This window comes from Herpailurus yagouaroundi, unplaced genomic scaffold (genome assembly GCF_014898765.1).
Source record: "Herpailurus yagouaroundi ecotype Mexico unplaced genomic scaffold, PumYag 191, whole genome shotgun sequence".
NCBI classification, from domain to species: Eukaryota; Metazoa; Chordata; class Mammalia; order Carnivora; family Felidae; genus Herpailurus; species Herpailurus yagouaroundi.
In genome coordinates this window covers 17725446-17744573 of record NW_024412422.1, presented here as the reverse complement: position 1 = coordinate 17744573, position 19128 = coordinate 17725446, and positions in this window count along the sequence as shown.

Genomic DNA, 19128 nt, shown 5'->3' with positions numbered 1-19128 from the left:
CCCGGGACGTGGCCGACCGACTGCCGTCAGGGGCCTCGCTCTGCTAGGCTGCCTTCGTCGTCCCGGACCCGGGCTCGGACCGCGGAAACGTCCCGCCTCCCCGCCTGGAGGCCGCAAGTGCTGGAGCAGCCGTGTCGGGGGCGAGCAGGGCGGGAGGCCTCTCCCCAGCACCTGCTGCTCTGCTCATTTTCACCAATTGCCTCTGTAAGAACCCCAAAGACCCCATTTCCAAATAAGGTCCCCTCTCCCACCGAGGGTTAGGACTTCAGCGTGTGAATTGGGCAGGACACGTTTTGACCCGTAACCATGACCTCTGGCCAGAGGCCCGGCAGCCACACGTGCGAGCACGTCGAGGGCAGCCGACGGTGACACAGGCCAACCCGGAACCGGGCACAGGCCCAGCGGGCTTCCACGAATGCGTCCACAAAAGCCTTGCGCCCTCTGTCCCTCTTTGCAAGCGGGGTGGTGCCAGGACATCCTGGAAATGTGAGGGGACACGTATCCTCTCCCTCTGGGAAGGCTCGTAACTGTGAATTAACTACCCCGATGGGCGCCTCGCGGGTGTGGTCATTAGCGCTTCCCTGGGGGACACCCTCTCCCCCCCCCCCCCCCGTAGCAGCAGGCCCTCGAGGCTCTGGCTAGGATGGGGGTGAACTGGGATGCACCCCGCGGGCGGCCTGTGTCCCCCAGTCCATGGTGATCGAGGGCCTGGGTTTGCGCCGGGGGTGACCGGGGGGGGGGGGGGTGACGGAGCGATGGGGAGGGGGAGAAGGACATTGTGGCCAGAGGTCTAACGGAAGTCTGACTCGGATCAGCGGACGCCCGCTCAGGACCACAAGGCCCTCCTCTCTGCCGCGCGCCTGCCCCCAGCCCTGGCCCCGATGCTGGGTGTGTGGGAAAGGAGGCTAATCCGGGTATCGTACGTGTGTGGACAGGAGCGGGAAAGGTGCTGGAAAGGCTAAGTGACTCTGGGAGGTGTGTTCATTTCCCTGGGGCTGTCGCAACAGCTCCCATAACCTGGAGGCTTCCAACAGCAGGAACCGACTGTCCCACCGCTCTGGAAGCCAGATGCCCCCAAATCAAGGTGCGGGCAGACTTGATTCCCCCTGAGGGCTGTGACCATGCCTCCTCCCTGGCTTCTGGTGGTCCTCATGATAGCCCGTCACCACGCCGCCTTCTCCTTGTGTCTCTGGGTCTACATTTTCCCCTGTTAATAGGGGCTGCAGTCACCCCGCTCCGGTATGACCCGATCTGAACCCAGTTCCATCTGCCAAGACCCTCTTTCTGAACAATGTCATATTCACAGGCTCTGAGGGTTAGGACTTCAGTATCTCTTCTGGGGGGAGGGACAATTGTACCCACTCCAGGGACAAAGTAGTCCCCTTGGGAGGGAAGGAGACCTGTCTGGATGTTTGCTTTAGTGAGAATCTTTTTATCACAAATGATATTTCAAAATCTTTTAACTGGACTTCGGAAAGGAAAATAAAAAACTCGGAACAGGCACAGAATTTATTATTCCAGGGAGCACGTCGGACTCCCAGACGGTTGACCCAAGGGTCCTGTGTCTTACCCTCCCCAAGTCCCAGCTCTGCACCTGCCCGTTTGACTTCATTCTCAGGCAGAGCTCTTTCACACGGGGCCCCCAGAAGCTCCAGCCTCATTGGTTCCCCAGCTAAGAATCTCAGAGTAAAGACAGTGACTGTCCGGATGCCTTCAGAAAAAGTCATTCAGGGGGCACCTGGGTGGCTCAGCCAGTTAAGTATCCGACTTCGGCTCAGGTCATGATCTCATGGTTTGGGTTCAAGCCCCACGTCGGGCTCTGTGCTGACAGCTGGGAGCCTGGAGCCTGCTCCGGATTCTGTGTCTCCCTCTCTCTCTGCCCCTCCCCTGCTCAAGCTCTGTCTCTGTCTCTCTCAAAAATTAATAAACACTTAAAAAAAAGAAAAAGAAAAAGAAAAAGTCGCTCAGTTGACCCCTGCAGGCCAGCTTGGGTCACAAGCTGAAGCTAAAAGGAATCTGCCACCTGTAAGATGTAGTGACCCAGGCCTTGCTCATGGGTGTCTCCCTCCAGGCCTGGAAGCTGGCGAAGGGCTAAGTCCCCACCTAAACCACAGGGGCTCACAGTAGAGAAAGGACGGTTTCCGAGAGGAAAATCAAGACTCGTGCCATGAGAATGCATCAGCTCCCGCAAAGCAACTGACGCCGCTACTCTTTCCTTGCCTTTTCCGGCACCCCACACTGAAACCGTGTGCAGGAGCCCAGAAGACCGAGGGCCAGGCTGAGGAAGCGAGAACAGGCCCCCTTCACAGATGGCTGCAGACACCCTCCACTCTCTGGCTGGGCGCCGCCCCCCCAGAGTCTTACGGGGCCACACGCTGCCTCCTGCCTGGTCGGCCAGACTTTGGGCTTCCCGTGGCTGCTGTTCCCTGATGGTCCATCAAGTCGGATCCGCCCGCCATGCTAATAGGCTCAGAGCACCCTGGCCAGCGTTTGGTTTATTGGTTTATAACAACTTTTTTTTTTAATTTTTTTTTCAACGTTTTTTATTTATTTTGGGGACAGAGAGAGAGACAGAGCATGAACGGGGGAGGGGCAGAGAGAGAGGGAGACACAGAATGGGAAACAGGCTCCAGGCTCTGAGCCATCAGCCCAGAGCCCGACGCGGGGCTCGAACTCACGGACCGCGAGATCGTGACCTGGTTGAAGTCGGACGCCTAACCGACTGCGCCACCCAGGCGCCCCATATTGGTTTATAAATTTAAAAGCTCCTGCCTTGCTCTACTCTGCTCCCTCTGCGTCCAGAGCATTTCATGGCTCTTGGATGAATCTACTAGGTAGACACTTCACTGTTTGCTAAATGAAAATGAACAGGGTGACCTTTTAAAAGCATCAATCGCGTCACTCCCAGCTTAAAACCCTCCAGTGATGCCCACACATCCTCGAATGGAGTCCGGACTCGGGACTGTGGCCCACAGGCCCAGGGTGATGTGGCCTCACCCGTCACCCTGCCCCCACCCAGCCTCTGCCCATCTCTCTCACGAAGTCCAGACTCACTGGTCTTCTTCAGTCTCGTCCTCCCACAAAAGAGGCTCGTCCTCACCTCGGAGCCTCTGTCCTTGTTGCCTCCTCATCATTGGGGCCCCAGCTCCTCTGGCCCTTCCACAGGCCCGCTCTGACCACCTTAAGAGCAACCTCATGCTCTCCTGTCGGCCCTCCCCGCCTACAATCCCCTCTTCTGCCTACCATGGCTTCCAGAACACTCTGGAGCTGTCCTTTCTAAGTATTTCCTTTCTTGCTTGTGTCTTCCCTCGTAGATTATCTTTCCAGAAGAATAAGGACCTAGTCTAACCTGTTCTATGCTATATACCCTGTGACTAGAGCCATGCCTAGCAAGAGTCAGCAGTCAATAAGCATTTTCTGGATGGATGGATGGATGGATGGATGTTTGTATGTTTGCATGGATGGATGGGAAGAAGGCTGGATGCATGGATGGATGGATGGATGGGTGTTTGATTGCATGGATGGATGTCCATATAGATGGACAGATGTGATGTGGATGGGTGCATGGGTGGATGGATGGTTGGATGGATGATTGGATGGGTGGATGGATGGAGGGATGAGAGGTGGGTAGACAGATGGACAGATGACTGGATAGTTGGATGGATGTTTTTATGTTTACCTGGATGGATGGAAGGACAGATGGAAAATGAATGGCTTACAGATCAGGGAAGATAAAGGCATGGTCTAACAAATTAAGGTGGTATTTAGTGGGAACCAGAAAACCAAACTACAACTAGGGGAACTTTAAAATAGAATCTAATTGTTGCCCCATGTGGATGTGACACAAGCATCTTCCTCTGGGCCAATAGGGAAGTCCAGATTTGGTCTTCAAGGGAGGGAAACTAAAGGAGCTGCAATTCCTGTCCTCGGGAGACACGCAGATGATGATACCTTTTCTCGTCTTTCTATAGAGACCTTTCTGGCTTGCTCTGAAGGCCTAAGCTTCAGTGAACAAAGCATGGTGTGAGTTCAGTATCCCGCTTCTTCCCAGATTAACCTCATTGGACAGACGTCTCAGTGTTCTGCCGGTTGTGTTGTATACATCCTATCCCCAGAGGCTGCTGACAAAGAGGACTTCTCTGGTTCTTTCTTGTCCCCACGGACAGGAAGGGGGTCCCTTCTTCTTTTCTAGCCCCCAGGTACTTGGACATGATTGGGCATGGGGGAGTTGGGGTGCTCACAGCCTGCCCTGCACTGCACTCGGGGCCACATGACTGGCACCAGCAAGGACCATGAAGGATAGTGACAGGTGGCACTCCCAGTGCGGGTGGGGAAGAGACCGTGGGAGTTCTCCATACTCTCTCTTATCCTGTTTTGGTGACCCAGAAGCCACATGCTGACATGGGGCACAAGTCAGAGCAGCCTGGACCCCCCACCCAGAGGGCACCGACCCTCCCACACTCCTCCTGACACGAAAGGAGCCTGTGTTCTGTTACATCACTGCTGTTAACGGTGTAATTTTTAGAATTTTTAGTGTCGCAGCAACCTGGTGGATACAATATCGTGATGCGATCTGTTCATCACGTGCCGCTTGGTTCACTGAGCCGCTGGATTCCTGAGAGCAGACCTCCAGGCTGAGGCGGGAGCTCCGAGGGCAGGAGGAGGGGACTGGATTGCTGCCAGACCAGCCACCTCCCCACCGCCATCAAGGGTCTGCAGGACTTAGATGCCCCCGTGGGCCGGGCCAGGAAGAGCAGGACGAAGGCACCACCTAGAGACACGAGTGTTCTCTGGAGTCCTAATCTTCATTCTGATGCCAACGTGGGGAAAACACTGGGGACCCACTTGTCGGCCTCTCATTGCTGCTGCAGGCTAATCAGTCAGCCAAGAACTGTGCCTGCTTTGCTCTGCCTGTGACGGTGTCACCCAAGAGCCCAACTTTCCCCCAACGGCCTGGGTGCTGGCTGGTTCTCCGGCCACACTGCGGGCCCCCTTCCGCATCCGCCCTTTGGAGCCGCGTGGACATGGGGTGCAGGTGTCATGGCGCTCCTACAACCGGCCGCTGGGGCAGACGTGGGCGGACTTCCAGGCTCAGACCTTGGCGTGGCCTCAGCTGCTTAGAGGACAGCTGGGGTCACTCCCTTGTCCGTATTTGCAGCCTTTTGTGGTGCTGCCGTGACCCTGTGATAGAGCCAGGGGACGGACACAAGTCCCTTCACCACCCCCAGCCTCAGTTCACCACCTACAGTGCGGAGAGAATGTCGCTTGGCCTGGGCACCCCTTGCAAAGCCCTTGCGGACGCCTTGCTTCTCCCACCTGTGCCCTAGAAGCTCTCACCTGCTGGAAGCCACCTCCCTGTGACCCCAGCCAAGTCCTACGGCTGAGTGTATGCTTTCTGGTGCGCTACGCGGGGCTTTGCCATAGCAGGCGAGCCGGTCCCACGGGAGGACCAGGCTGCCTCGTTAAGATGGCGGGAGAAGATCCCGTAGGTGTCGCCATGGGACCTTGGCCAAGCAGCAAGGTCTTCTTGGCGTGGACACAGAACGCTGTAGCCCGCGGTGAAGACGGCCGACTGGCACTGGGCCTGGAGGACCCTTGGGGCTTGGGGGCCGTGGGGCATCCTCTTGGGCTGTGAGCCTGGCGCTCGCTCCCTTCCAGCCCAGTGGGTCTACAGGGCAGCTGGAGTGATTTAAGGTCCCCAGCCGGCCACCTTCTCGAACCTTGTGCCCCTCTACCAAAACAGACTGTGGTCTTTCGGCCTTAAAACGGGAAGGGCGTGCTACTCCCTGGAAGACATGGACACCAGTGGAAGTGGGAATTTTGTCCCATCCCAGCACGTACACAGACGTCCCGGAAGATGAGATCCTCGCTTTCCTTTTAGCACCTTCCTTTTTCCCCCCAATCTTAGGAAAATGTCAACCCGAGAATATCTATCGAGTCACCAGATTCAGCTGAATATCCCACTGATATTCCAGATTTTTCCTTGCTCCCAAAAGGAAGGAGCGTAAGTCTTGAGGGTGATCTGGGCTCCCTCTGTCCCCTCTGTCCTGAAGGGGCACGGTCCTCATGCCCTGTGTCCTTCCTTCGTCCCGCCTGTGCCCTGGCCCCACTGGCTGCCATCAATGTGCCACCGCATCAGGTGCCTCTCGCTGCTGACTGTGGATCTCTACGCTCCCAGTTTTAAAAAGCCTCAAGGAATATGCAAAACTCAGTGTTCTCCTTAAGGTATTTGAAAATAACTGTGGTTGAGAGAGAGAGAGAGAGAGCTCACACATGGGTTAAATAACGAGCCTGTGGTCCAAACAGTCCCCCAATGGTGTTTCAGTGAATGCAGGGCTGACTCTCCCCCCACGGAAACAGACAGCAAGCAAACCACCGTGTGGAGCAAGAGGGTTTCAGTGAGCGCTTAATGGGGCAGGACCCACCTTCCCCAAGGCGGGGTGCTTCTGCACCCAAGCTGGTAGCATGTACTCATTATTCACTGCCGCATAACAACACCCCCCAAACTTAGCAGCTCACAGCAATGCATAGTTATTACTCATCACAATTTCTGAGGGTCAGAAATCTGGGAGCCGTCCCTTGGGGGATTACAGCTCAGGGTCTGTCGTGATGCCGGCTGAGGCTGCAGGCATCTGTCAGTTTGGGGCTGGATGATACTTCGGGGTGGCTCGCCCACTTGTCTGGAAAGTTAGTGCTTGTTTGAAAGTCTTGAACATTCCACTCTGCTGAAGTTTTGCTGGAGTGACCTCACAGCTTGGCAGTCAGCTTGCCCCAGAGCCAGAGATCCAAGAGACAGCAAGAAGGGAGCCACAGTGTGTTTCGTGACCCAGCTCTGGAAGTCACATGTCATCGTTTCTGGTATTCTCCTGGTCACACAGATTAGCTGTATGTAGTATGAGAGGGAAGCACACAAGGCCCTGAATACCTGTAGGTAAGAACCACAGATGGCCAGGGCACCTGGGTGGCTCAGTTGGTTAAGCCTCTGACTCTTTTTTTTTTTTTTTTAATATTTATTTATTCTGGGGAGACAGAGAAATAGAGTACAAGCAGGGGAGGGGCAGAGAGAAAGGGAGACACAGAATCCAAAGCAGGCTCCAGGCTCTGAGCTGTTAGCACAGAGCCCAACGCGGGGCTCGAACTCACGGACCAGGAGATCATGACCCGAGCCGAAGTCGGACGCTCAACCGACTGAGCCACCCAGGTGCCCCGAGCGTCTGACTCTTGACTTCAGCTCAGGTCATGATCTCATGGTTTGTGAGTTCAAGCCTTATGCTGGGATCTGCACTGATAACTCAGAGCCTGCTTGGGATTTTCTCTCTCTCTCTCTCCCTCTCTTTCCCTCTCTCCCTCTCTCTCTATCTCTCTGTTTCTCTCTCAAAATAAATAAATAAACTTAATAAAAAAGAAAGAATCTTAGAGGGCCATCTTGCAGACTGGAGATCACAACCCCTGCAGGCGGGTTCTGTCCAACCACTAACAAAAATGACCTTCTCCATATTGATGAGCTTATATCCAACTGCTCAGAAAAACACTAAGGAAAGGGAACATCTCTTTCCCAGTGGTTCCAACAAGAATCCAGAAAGGGAGTCATTGGTCTGGTTTGAGTTAGGTACCATCCTTGAACCACTCACCAGATAACCAGGGGAAAATAGAAATCTTCCATTGGCCAAACTTTGACCCACTCCTCAGCAGTGGGTTGAATCCTTCCCGCCCAAGTCACATGATACTCCTCTTGGAAAATTCAGGTAAGCTTTCTTATTTCCATAAAAAAGGGGAACGGATAAGGAACAGGGAAGATCAACCAAGGTCAAGTAAGGCTCTGGTTGCCCCTTCAGAGAATGAAGAATTGGCTGCCGGCCCTGTTCCTCACTCACCAAGTAAATCAATGAGCATGAGACCTCCAACTTGGGGACCTTTCGTGTGGGATGAAGGGGAGAGGAGACCTCACCGCTGCCTCTCTGGGCTTCCTGGGCGATTCACCGCACAGTAGGCTGTTCTGTCTCTTTCCAGTTGCTGAGATGGTTTAAAGTATACAAAGGCTTTGAAAATCATACCCAGCCTGTCTAAATGCTCCTCAAATAACTGAGCCGTAATCAATGTGTGCAATTAAAATTGTCCATTTTTTGATGTCTAATTGTACAGACAAATAGCCTGAGCCATACACGTCAATATATAGATCTTGGCAAGGAGGATGACATATTACCAGCAGCTATTAAGCATATTGTACCCATGCTCGAGCAGGGCTGAGCAATTTGGGTCGGTGGATATGGATTGAGAGAGAGAGCCTGGTCTTGAGCTGTAGACGGAAAAGGTCAAAGGGATTTACTCAGAGTCACATGGCCTGTGAGTGGCAAAGCCAGGGTTTGAGCCCTGTCTCCTGACTTCGCGCCCAGTGCTTGTTGGTTAGGGCCACTGTATTATCCAGCCCCGTTTCCTAGTGACAGTCCAAGTTATTAGGGGATGACCTCAGTTGTGTGCATTCTCGGTGGGACAGTAAAGACAGGTGGCTGACCTTCTGCGCAGAAGTCAAAGATCACCTGGACGCCCCTTGACCCGGAGCTTTTCTATCACACCTGGGGGCCCAGCCAGCAGGTGCACTCACATTCTAGGCTTGGTTAACCAGGCACATGCTCTCTCGGGCCATTACCTCTCAAACAAATGACCAAGGACAGAAGGGGCTGGTGAAATGCATCCATTCTCTCGGGAGCTGCTCAACCCATGTGTCCCTGCTTGGGACCTTTCCTGCCGCTTCTGCTTCCCAGTCTCCAAAGCTACCCTGCTCCCTGCCTGTGTCCTCTCTCCCCAGTGAATTTCTGAGCTTCCAGTGGCCTTCCAGAAAATTTTACTTTGCTCGTATTTATAAGAGTCAGTTCCTTGCCTTCAATCATTCTACCTGAAAAAAAAACAAACCGATCTTCCTATTATATGTTTCCTGATAATAACGGGGCATTTCTGTTCTCCTAGTGTTACAGCCAGGCCACAGTCATTTGGGATCTCTGACACTTAATGGGTTTTTTTTTTTTAATGTTTATTTATTTATTTTTGAGAGAGAGAAAGAGAGATGGAGGGCAGAGAGAGGGAGAGAGAGAATCCCAAGCAGGCTTTGCACTGTCAGCACAGAGCCCGATGTGGAGCTCGATCCCATGACCCATGAGATCATGACCTGAGCTGAAATTAAGAGTCAGATGCTTACCCGACTGAAACACCCAGGCATCCCCCCTCTGATGCCTTACATTTTGATTCAAGTCCCATATCAGGGTACAAGCTAAGCTTCCAGGAAAAAGAAAATACATTCATTACATCCTTTCTCAACCTCAGAATTCTCAATATTGGGGGCTGCATAATTTTTTGATCATTGAAGGATGTTTTACTGTGCCGCTGGCCTCTGCTCTCTAAGCACCTGTTGCAACCCCCTCCTTGTTTGACAACGGAAAATGTCTCCAAACGTTTCCAAGTGTCCCACGGGCAGCAAAATTGCTTCTGGCCAAGAACCTCTCCTCCACTGAACCGAGCCCTTGTTTCTGCCTCCAGGGAGAAGTAAAAGGCAGAGGAGGGGAGGGAGCAATCTCCCTTCAGATGGACGTGACCCTGGAGTTGCACACCCCTCTCCCACTCACCTCCCATTGGCCTGGACTCGTCCCCACCCACCCTGAGCTGCAAGGGATGCTGGGAAGTATCACCACCCGGGAAGCCATGTGCCTAGCTCAAGTTTGGGGATCCTTTCACGCAAAGGAAGGCGGGAAGAATGGATTCTGGGGACCACGGGCAGTCTCTGCCCAGGCCCTGACCTCTCGAAAAGCCCATCTCACGGGGTCTTCCAAAGGCAGTGCCGAGAAGGCCCATGAATTCCAGTTACCTTGGCTGGGTATGTGTGGAAAGGATTGTGTGTTATCACATGCACGCACGCACACACACACACACATACACACCACGTGTATATCTTCACATGCACATAAATATATTTCTGCATTATTATATATTTATACACACCTCTGTATTTTATTGTGTCCCCCCCTCCCCAGAGGCAGAGGAACCTAGAACAGGTAGCGGTTGTAATAAGAGTCACTCGGTATTATCTTTAATTGGAGAAGCACACCCTTATGCAGTGCAGTAAGGTCTACGGGCTAAGAGCGAGGGCTTTGGGGGGCTCGGGGACGGGTCTGGGCTGGCTGCTACCACCACCCCATCTCACAGAAGGGGCAGTTAGGGACAAAGAGGGCACAAGCTTTGGGATCACATTGTCTCTGGTGTGAACCTAGGTTCTGCTGCCTCCCAGCCCTGGGCCTTTGTTCACTTCCGGTCTCTGATGGTCAGTTGTTTACATGGGTAGGGCAAATACTTACACGCACGGCGTGGGGGGGGGGGGACGAGGACGGCTGGGCGATGAAACCCACTGCCTGGCTATAGTAAGTGCTCAGTAAACAGGTATTACCATCATCATAGGTATGTCCAGGTCCATCTTTCGTGGGTGTCGGGGTGTGGATCATGGCCCTGGGCTGTGTCAGCAAGTCCCAAAATCTACCCGGAGAGCGTTTAGGGAATACAGATGGAGAGACCCCCCCCCCCCAAGAAATGTCAACTTGGTGGATCTGGGGCAGGGGGCCTGGGGGCTGGTATGTTTAAAAGCTTCCCTCAGTTGACCTTGGTAGATGGCTGGGTTCCTTCCAACTCTGAGATTTTATGTTCCAATTCTGTACCTTCCCTCTCTGCCCTTTTATTTTCATGCCAGAAACCCCAGCGCCAGCCCCTTCTCTGCCGTTAATAAGCGTTTATGACTCCCCGTTATTCCTTCTCCTTCCAGGCCTGATCAATAGCTTTCCTCTTAGCCTTTGGCTTTCCTATGCATGCGCCGGGCTGGTTCCCAAGGTCAGAGATGGGCGAGGAATCTTCCTGTTAAACAGTAGCACTGACCTCTGGGGCGGGATTTGGGGTGCTCTGCAGTATTGAACCATCAGGCAGAGATTTGATTTACTGCATCCCTCTGCTCCGCGTGCATGGCAGGGCGAGACCCGGGAGGAGGCGCGCTCAGTGGAAGGCGCGGGAGGCCCATGCTGACTCCTGCAGAAGTGTGCTGAGCAAGTGGGTTTGGCACAGAGACGGCCGCGGGCCCAGGACCACTGCCTCTGATGACGAACAAGCCTTCGGGAGCAGGTCTCAAGGAGCTCTGTTCTCGTGCGGGGCCTGTGTGTAGTTGTTTAGATATCTCACCAAATGACCCTCCCTCTCCCCCGCCCCCGCCCCCGAAAAGAGAAGGTTCCTTCTGTGAAGCACACTGGGTATTTGATCCTCTATCTGGACCTGCACGTTTGCACAAAGACAGATGGGGATGTGCAGATGTTTCTTGCAGAGCTCTGGGAAGTAACAAAACACTGGGGACAACCTAAATGTCTGTCAATAGGGAACTGGCCAGGGCATCCACGGGGCTCCCTTGAAGGCAGGCTGGGCTCCGCAGGCCTTCTGTAGACACAGAAGCGTCTCCAAGGCTCCTGGGTCAGTTACTCCACTGGTGTGACCGCCTGATTGCAGAAAGGGGTTCCAGTTTTCCTGCCTGTGTGCACACGCCATTTCCAATGTGACTTGCAACCCCGTCTGTCAAGAGGTGGAGCGTTGTTTCTACGCTCTTTGAACTTGAGCTAGTCTTCTTGTTTGGTGGGGGTGACATTGGACCGCCCCCCCCAGGCCTTAAGAGCCCCACTCCCGGTCACCCTTTGGAAACTTCTCCCTCCGTATCAACAAGCCCAGGCCAGCCTGCTGGGGAGTGCATCATGTAGACTAGTGGAGGCGATTGCATCATCCTAGCCAAGGCCCCAGGCACCAGAGTCTGGTCAAAATCAGCAAAGTCAACCTGACGATTGACTCACCAGCTGACACAGGAACAACAGTAAGCCCAGCTGAGACCAGCAGAAACGTGCAGCCAGTGCACAGATTCGTGAGCTGAACAAGTATTTGTTAACTTAAGCCATCAGATTTTCATGCTTGGATGTAAATACAGCAGTAGCTAACTAGGACACCTTGCTAGGGCCATGACGGTTTCCCTAGTCTTTATAGGACCAGTGTGGCTTCGTAGTACCACAACAGGATCCTGCAGACTCCACGGTTATGTAGGGTCTATGGGGTTATACAGGGTCCCTGGTGTCTTTGGTAGTGTGATGGTTTCTGGGGAAGCGATGGCCATGGTGCCATCAGAGCCATCAAAGGGGGTCTTGTCATTGTGGTTGGATTTGGGAAAGTCAATCTGGATGTGGGCTGAGCTGCCCACCCCTTGGTTCACCAGCATGATGTCACTCTACCAGGAGTGGCTCACCACCGCTCACACCAGAGACAGCTCTATGTAATGGGCTTTAGGTAAAAGATGTCAAAAGAAACCAATACCTTTGCATGGTGTGAAACATTGCGTCCTGTTGTTATGTCAAACATGTACAAATGTAAGGACTAGATCAGGTAGCCGTTCAATCAAACTCTGTATTACTGGGATGATACGTAAGATATTAGTAATTATGTTTGGCTCTGGAAGGAATCAGAGGCAAAGGGGTGGGAAGGACATTTGTCTCCTGACTCACCATGTATTATCATGCCGGAGAAGCAGGGCAGCATAATGGTTGAGGGCAAGGACTTGGAACCGGAATGCCTGGCCTTGAATTCCAAGCTCCCGGGTCCTTGTCCAAGATCACACAGCTCCTAAGTAGCTCACCCAGGATATGACATTAGCCTGGGTGTTTCCAGAGCCTGCATCCTATGGATATGCTTGGTGCACGCGCACGCGCACACACACACACACACACACGCTCAACAGGACGATCCCACTTTGTATCTGTGCATGTCTACTACAGATAAGACCCACTTAATGTAACCTCTCCATTTTCCGTTTTGTTTTCAAAGCATTCAGCCGTTTAAGTGAGGCTGTACTTCTCAATGATTCAATGGAGCGCACCTTAGCTGAAAACAATGATGCGTGTTCCTTGTGATCTATACCCGTAGATTAAATGTCCTGTGCAAAACATGATATTACTTGCAGCCCCTCAATCTGTTAACTGGGCTGGGCCGGTGATCGTGTGTTTATGACACCGAGACTGAGCCCAGGGCTCAGCGCCCCCCCCCCCCAGGGTTGCAGGAAGCCCCAGGTGGGGTTTAGCAAGCCTCCTGCATCCCCAACAAGGTTACTCTGAAAGCACCCCCCATCCACCTTTCCTGATTTCAAAAACTACTTCGAGTGCACTGCGGCTCCTCAATTTCAACACCATACTGAGTACAAGGTTGGGTGTTTTACTGTGTGGTCCGTAAATTATATGAAAATAACAAAGCGAGACGCAGGGAGCTGTGCTGTAACCGTATCGCAGTCTTTGGACAGGAGGAGTCCAAATTCTCTAAGGTGTGTGTGGGGGGGGACCAGGCACAGCAAACTTAGCCAGGACCCACACAGAGGGGCCACGGCCACCGGATGATTGGTAAAAGCAGCAGACGCCGTCCCCCGTTTCCAGATCAGTAAGGTGTCCAGTCTGTGGTGTCACCTAAGTGATGTGGTACCACGGGCGGGAGGGAAGTGGAATTTCAGTCAGCCACTCTGTTTGGGGAGGATGCTCAGGGCACCCCCATTAGCACCAAATCAACCTTATCTACCAAGTAAACCAATGGTCTTTCTTTAATGCAGGTAAAATTAGTATAGAAGAGCATACACATTCCAGGTGGACAGCATTATTTTTTTAATGTTTATTTATCTATTTTGAGAGAGAGAGAGCAGGAGACAGGGGCAGAGAGAGAGAGAGAAAGAGAGGGCAGGGCAGAGAGAGAGGGTGAGAAAGAATCCCAAGCAGGCTGTGTGCCGTGAGCACAGAGCCCGACGCGGGGCTCGAACTCACCAACTGTGAGCTCATGACCTGAGCCAAAACCAAAAGTAAGACGCTTAACCGACTGAGCCACCCAGGCGCCCCAAGAATTGTATAATGTTATAAACAGACATCCGTAGGGGCACCTAGAGGCATTTTATTCCTCAAGAGAGGCAATGGAATGCGGTCCTTAAAAGGCAAGGAGGAGCCAAAGCCACACTTCCTGGGTTCAGCTGCGGGCCTTTCTGCCTTTTGATCCCGTGCAGGTAATGGATTTACAAGTCTCCCTGCTTTAGTTCTCTAATCTGTAAAATGGGGATAATAGCGAGCCACCTCAAATTATAATTGCAAGGATTGAGTTGGTAATAATTAAGTAATAAATTATCTGTAATAAATAAATAACAAAATAATAATTTGATGTTTAATGTTACTATTAGTGATATTCAGTGAGCTGCTCTGTTTTATAATGAAGATACTTCACTAATTTTATATTGTAGTTTGTCGTAAGAAATAATAAGTTATTTAGAGCCATTCCTGGCCTATGGCGAGCGCTCAGTGCATCTGCTGAGCATGGCCTCATCTTCAGCCCTAGGATGTTGTTGAAATCGCCACGCCCGGGGAGGCTTCCCGAGAAGGATCTCAGTGCTGCAGCCAGAAAACGACAAGGGCCTGCCACGGTGGGAGCCGCCTCTGAGCAGCGTTCTCCTCGTGGGCGACATCTCCCACGGGTGGCCCGCCCGCGGATCCAGGGAGACTTCACTCCCGGGAACCCGTCTTCTGCCGTCCGATGGAATCCGAAGCAAAAACTTGGACTTGGAAAAAAAGGCTGTGATTTTTCCGCTAAGAAACGCGTGTTGGTGGCACCTCGCAACTCAGCCATCGTGAGTCACGTCTTCTTGTGGTTCGCGCGCTGGGGGTGGTTATAAGAAACAAACAAAAACAAAAAACCAAAAAACCAGGAATGAGCGCTTGCATTATTCACTTCATTTATTTGGATACGATATTTGGAGCTCCTTCTTTAGATTTGTTAGAGCGTCCTGTCATCTTTCGCTCTGCCACCGTCTGTTGGACACAGATAACGTAACACACAGAGGGTGGGAAAAAGTTCCCTTAGAAGGGAACAGAATTATTCAACTTGATTTATAGATTGGGGTGAGCTTTTGTTTTTCTTTTCTCCCCTCAAAGGAGCCAAATAGCATGAGACATTTCATTAGTGAACGTATCACTGCATTTGGTAACCAAATGGCTGAGGCAATTAAGCTGTTCTCCCGGATGAAAAGAGACACTGTTTGGCTTTGTACTTATTTTTTTTTTTTTTCCTTTGGAAGAGGAGGTGGGTTTCTCCAAGTAAAGCTGGCTGCGAGAGCAGTAACGCTAAGTGTGTGTACTTCTAACTGTCGTCAGAGCACGAGACGGGGATCTTCAAGTCCTTGGCGACCGTGCTTTTCCATCCGAGGGAGCGGCCGCAAGACGAGTGGCGGTCTTACTCAGGAAACGTTGCTTTCTGACAGTTAATGAATGAACTTGTCATCCATCACAGAGAGATGCTAGGTGAGGAGGATTCTAGGGAACCGTTGTCGGATTCGATTAGAGTTAAAGGACCACAACCCCAGTTTCACGATCGGAAATCTGAGGCGCAAATAAGACGACGGGGCTCAATGTCAGAAGGGCAGTTGAAATGACAGAATGTCAGAATTCCTAACCCGGTACTCATACCCTTAGACACGCTGGTTCCGAAATTATCCAGAGAATATACAGAGGAGGGAGACAAGGTAAAGAAAGCAGTGTGTTTCTGTGTCGACCTCTCCAGCCTTCAGGGAAAGAAATGATTCTGTACGAGCGGAATCTGAACGCCTACAGTTGGGCTGCTGTTCAGCTGCTATGTCCAGGAGACCCATGCCCATGGCTCCCTCTCTGACTGGTCAGTGTCATACTGGCCCTTAAATATTTTGACTACAATCCCTCTGTCCATCAAGAGAGAGTAGGGCAACACAGGGTATAACAGGCATGTGCTGTTTTGCTGACCACCCTTTTTTTGGGTGGCAGCATCCCGAATTTGCTCTGGGAGCGACATTCCTCCCATTGGATGTGGGTGGAGCCATCAGTCAAGACATCCCCTCCAAGGGGCGTCCCCACAGGTGCCCTCTGTTCCTGTGACCTACCCCGGTTCTGCTGCCTTGTTCCTTCCTCTCCAGCCTAAGTCCAGAGTCTCAGCTTAACTTTCTACTTCGTAAGGTACCCCTTAACCTTCTTTTTTTTTTTTTTAATTTTTAAAAATGTTCATTTATTTTTGAGAGAGAGACACCGTGTGAGCAGGAGAGGCGCAGAGAGAGAGGGAGACAGGATCCAGGCTCTGAGCTGTCAGCACAGAGCTCCACATGGGGCTTGAACCCACCAACCATGCGATCATAACCTGAGCTGAAGTCGGACGCTTAACCGACTAAGCCACCCAGGCGTCCCACCCATAACCTTCTACGAAACCCCTTCCGTCCTGAAGCTGGTCAAAACCAACCTGTCACTGACAACCGAAGAACGCTGGAAGAACCCCCAAAGATGCTCCCCTAATCTTCCAGAGACGGTGTGAATCAAACTGTGACATGGTAACAAATCACACGAATGGAATTAGCTGTCTGCAGACGCGCTTCCTGGAAGCAAATCTTTCTGAAAAATACAGCTCCGACAGAAGTTATTGATGAGATGCGAGTGCCTCTATATGTCACCAGGAAGCATCAACCAGGCAGAAACTTCTGGAAGTATGAGATGCCTCCCATGTTAGGAAAAGTCCGTGGAAGATATAATGTTGACTCCTGTGAGTGGGAAGCTCCGAGAAGAGGGGCCTCAGACCGAACACGGCTGATGGGTGGTCTCTGCAGCACCGGGCGCGTGGTGGTCGGCCTCCCCGCAAGCCACCTTCCCCGGGGCCTTGCGTGCACCTGCGGGCATCTGTCCACACAGCTCCGCCACACCTGGGCCGCCGTAACCAGAAGGCGGGACTCCCAGGGCGGGCACCACCCAGACGCGGCCCCGCTTGGTGCGGACACCGCAGCCGGTCTCGGACACGTCGTCCCTCGGGTCACCTGCTGCAGCACAGAGGCCCGGTCTCCTACAGAGAACCTCTTTCTCTTCCTCTTCCGGGCCCTTCCGGTAAATGTCCCGGACTTGAGCCTCATTGGCTCACGACTGAGCCATGTGTCTCTCTCCGAGCCAATCACGATGGGCCTGAGGCTGCCATCTTTGGATTGGCTGGGCGTGGGTCACGTGACCCCCTTAGGAGCATGGCTGCGGTGTGCTAGGCGGCTTCCCGAAAGGAGAACCGGGGAGGCTGTGACGAAAACAAGGGGGGCGTTTGGATGTCCGCTGGCCTGGAAACCAGGTCCCCGGCTCGTTTCCTCGGCTGAACAGAAAGACTTCCTGTAGGCGGCGGAAGGCGACCTCATGTCGCCCGGGGCCTGAAATCGCCCCATTTCCCTGCAGCCGCCAAGCGGGGCGAACTGGATTTCACCCTTCCCAGCCGAAGGGCCCTTCCTCCTCAGCTGCATGGCCGTCCTGTCCTGCTGCGTGGCTGTGCGGGGACACAGGGCCCACCCATGGGGGCAGGTTCCTGCCCGTCCGCCTCGCCCCCGACACCCAGCGCTTCCAGGAGCCCCCTGCCCTCCCGGACCTGCTCTCGGTCAGGTAACCTGGTGCTGCGAGGCCCACGGAGGCCGAGAGCGGCAGACGCGACACGCCGATCGGGGACCGAGGTCGTGACGTTTTCCTGTCCTCGAACTGTACGTGTTCTTTCCGGTGCAGACCGGACAGCCAAAGGGCGGGCGGGGTGGCGAGGGTGGACATTTCGGTCACTGCTGCCAGCTGTGCACAGGATCCGTGGGGAAGCAGGATGGAGGCCGCCTCCTCACGCCTCCTCTGTGCTCCCACGGGTCATCCCACGGCGATGATGGTGACTGAGCTTTGAGGCAGCGCAGGTGTGCACAGAGGCATCTGTTCACTCCTGCATCGCCTCTCATAATTTCAGCAGACAGCATGACTCCTTTTGGGTGAATGCCCTCAAGAGGCCGCTCTGAGCATTATGCCCAAAACTGAGCCCTAGTAATCTGACCACTCTCGGGACCGGAATGGGGACGAGGGGTCTGCAGGCCGGATCCGTTGCCTCCGTGTGTCCTCAGCCCAGAGAGAGGGGCGCGGCTCTTGGTGGGACGATGCCTCAGTGGCTCCACCAGCACCATGGGCTCACACAGCCACATCCGTTTACTCATTCACTGACTCGCTCACTCGTCCATCAAGCTCTGAATCCTGCCGGCTACATGCCATGGTCAGAACCAAGGATACAGAGACTTACGGTCAAATGAGGAGACCGGTAATTACGGTCCGGGGTGATTTGCAATCCCCCACAGAGTGTGTTAGCGTCCACGAGCTGGGTGGCTTAAAACAACCACAGTTTACTCCCTTGCAGTTCCGGAGGCACCAGATCTGAAATCAGATCAAAGTGTGGGCAGGGCCATGTCCCCTTCAACGCGTCCTGCCTCTTCCAGCTCTTTCTTGGTGGCCCTAGGCATTCCTCTGCCTCTGTCTTCACGCGGCCTCCTTCCCCCGATGCATCTTTCTGCCGCTCCTTTCGTATAAGGACACCAGTCCTTGACTTAAGGCCCACCCTGAATTCAGGATGACTTCATCTTGGGATCCCTGACTAACGACATCTGTGAAGGCCCTGGTCCCAAATAAGGTCACCCCTGGGGTTCCGGGCGGACGTCAATCTGAGAGGACCTCTTTGTCCCGCTACAGACAGGGACGACTCCGGGAGGAGACGAGCACCCCGTGGGGTGAGGAACAGGACCAACCTAAGAAGTGTTCTACCACGTTCTAGGTGGTGTTGGAGCTCCACAGAAAAGCCGAGTGCCAGGGGTCCTACCTGACAAACTAAACTCTGCACCTCGGATCTTGACAGCTTTTCTCTGACAACGTCTTTCCCGAGTGCCGCGCAGTAGGGAGACGAGGCCCGTGCACGCGTGTGCCTGTACGTGCGTGTGTGCGTGTGTGTCTGTGTGTGCAGGGAAGAGTCCAGAAGCGGAGCGGCACGTCAAGCAGGACCGAGATGACTGTACACAGTGCCTCCCCTCAAGCCCCGGTTTTAGGGGCAAATCCGAGAACGCCGGCCGTCTGCCAGCTCCTTCCCTGCCCGATCCTGGCGGGCCGTCAGGAGGTGTGGGGCGCGGCCTGATTGAGCAAGAGCGCGCCTGTGAGAGCTCCCTGTTCACTGTGTCCTGGCTGACGGTGGAGAGCTAGGTGGCAGTGTGGGACGCTGCCT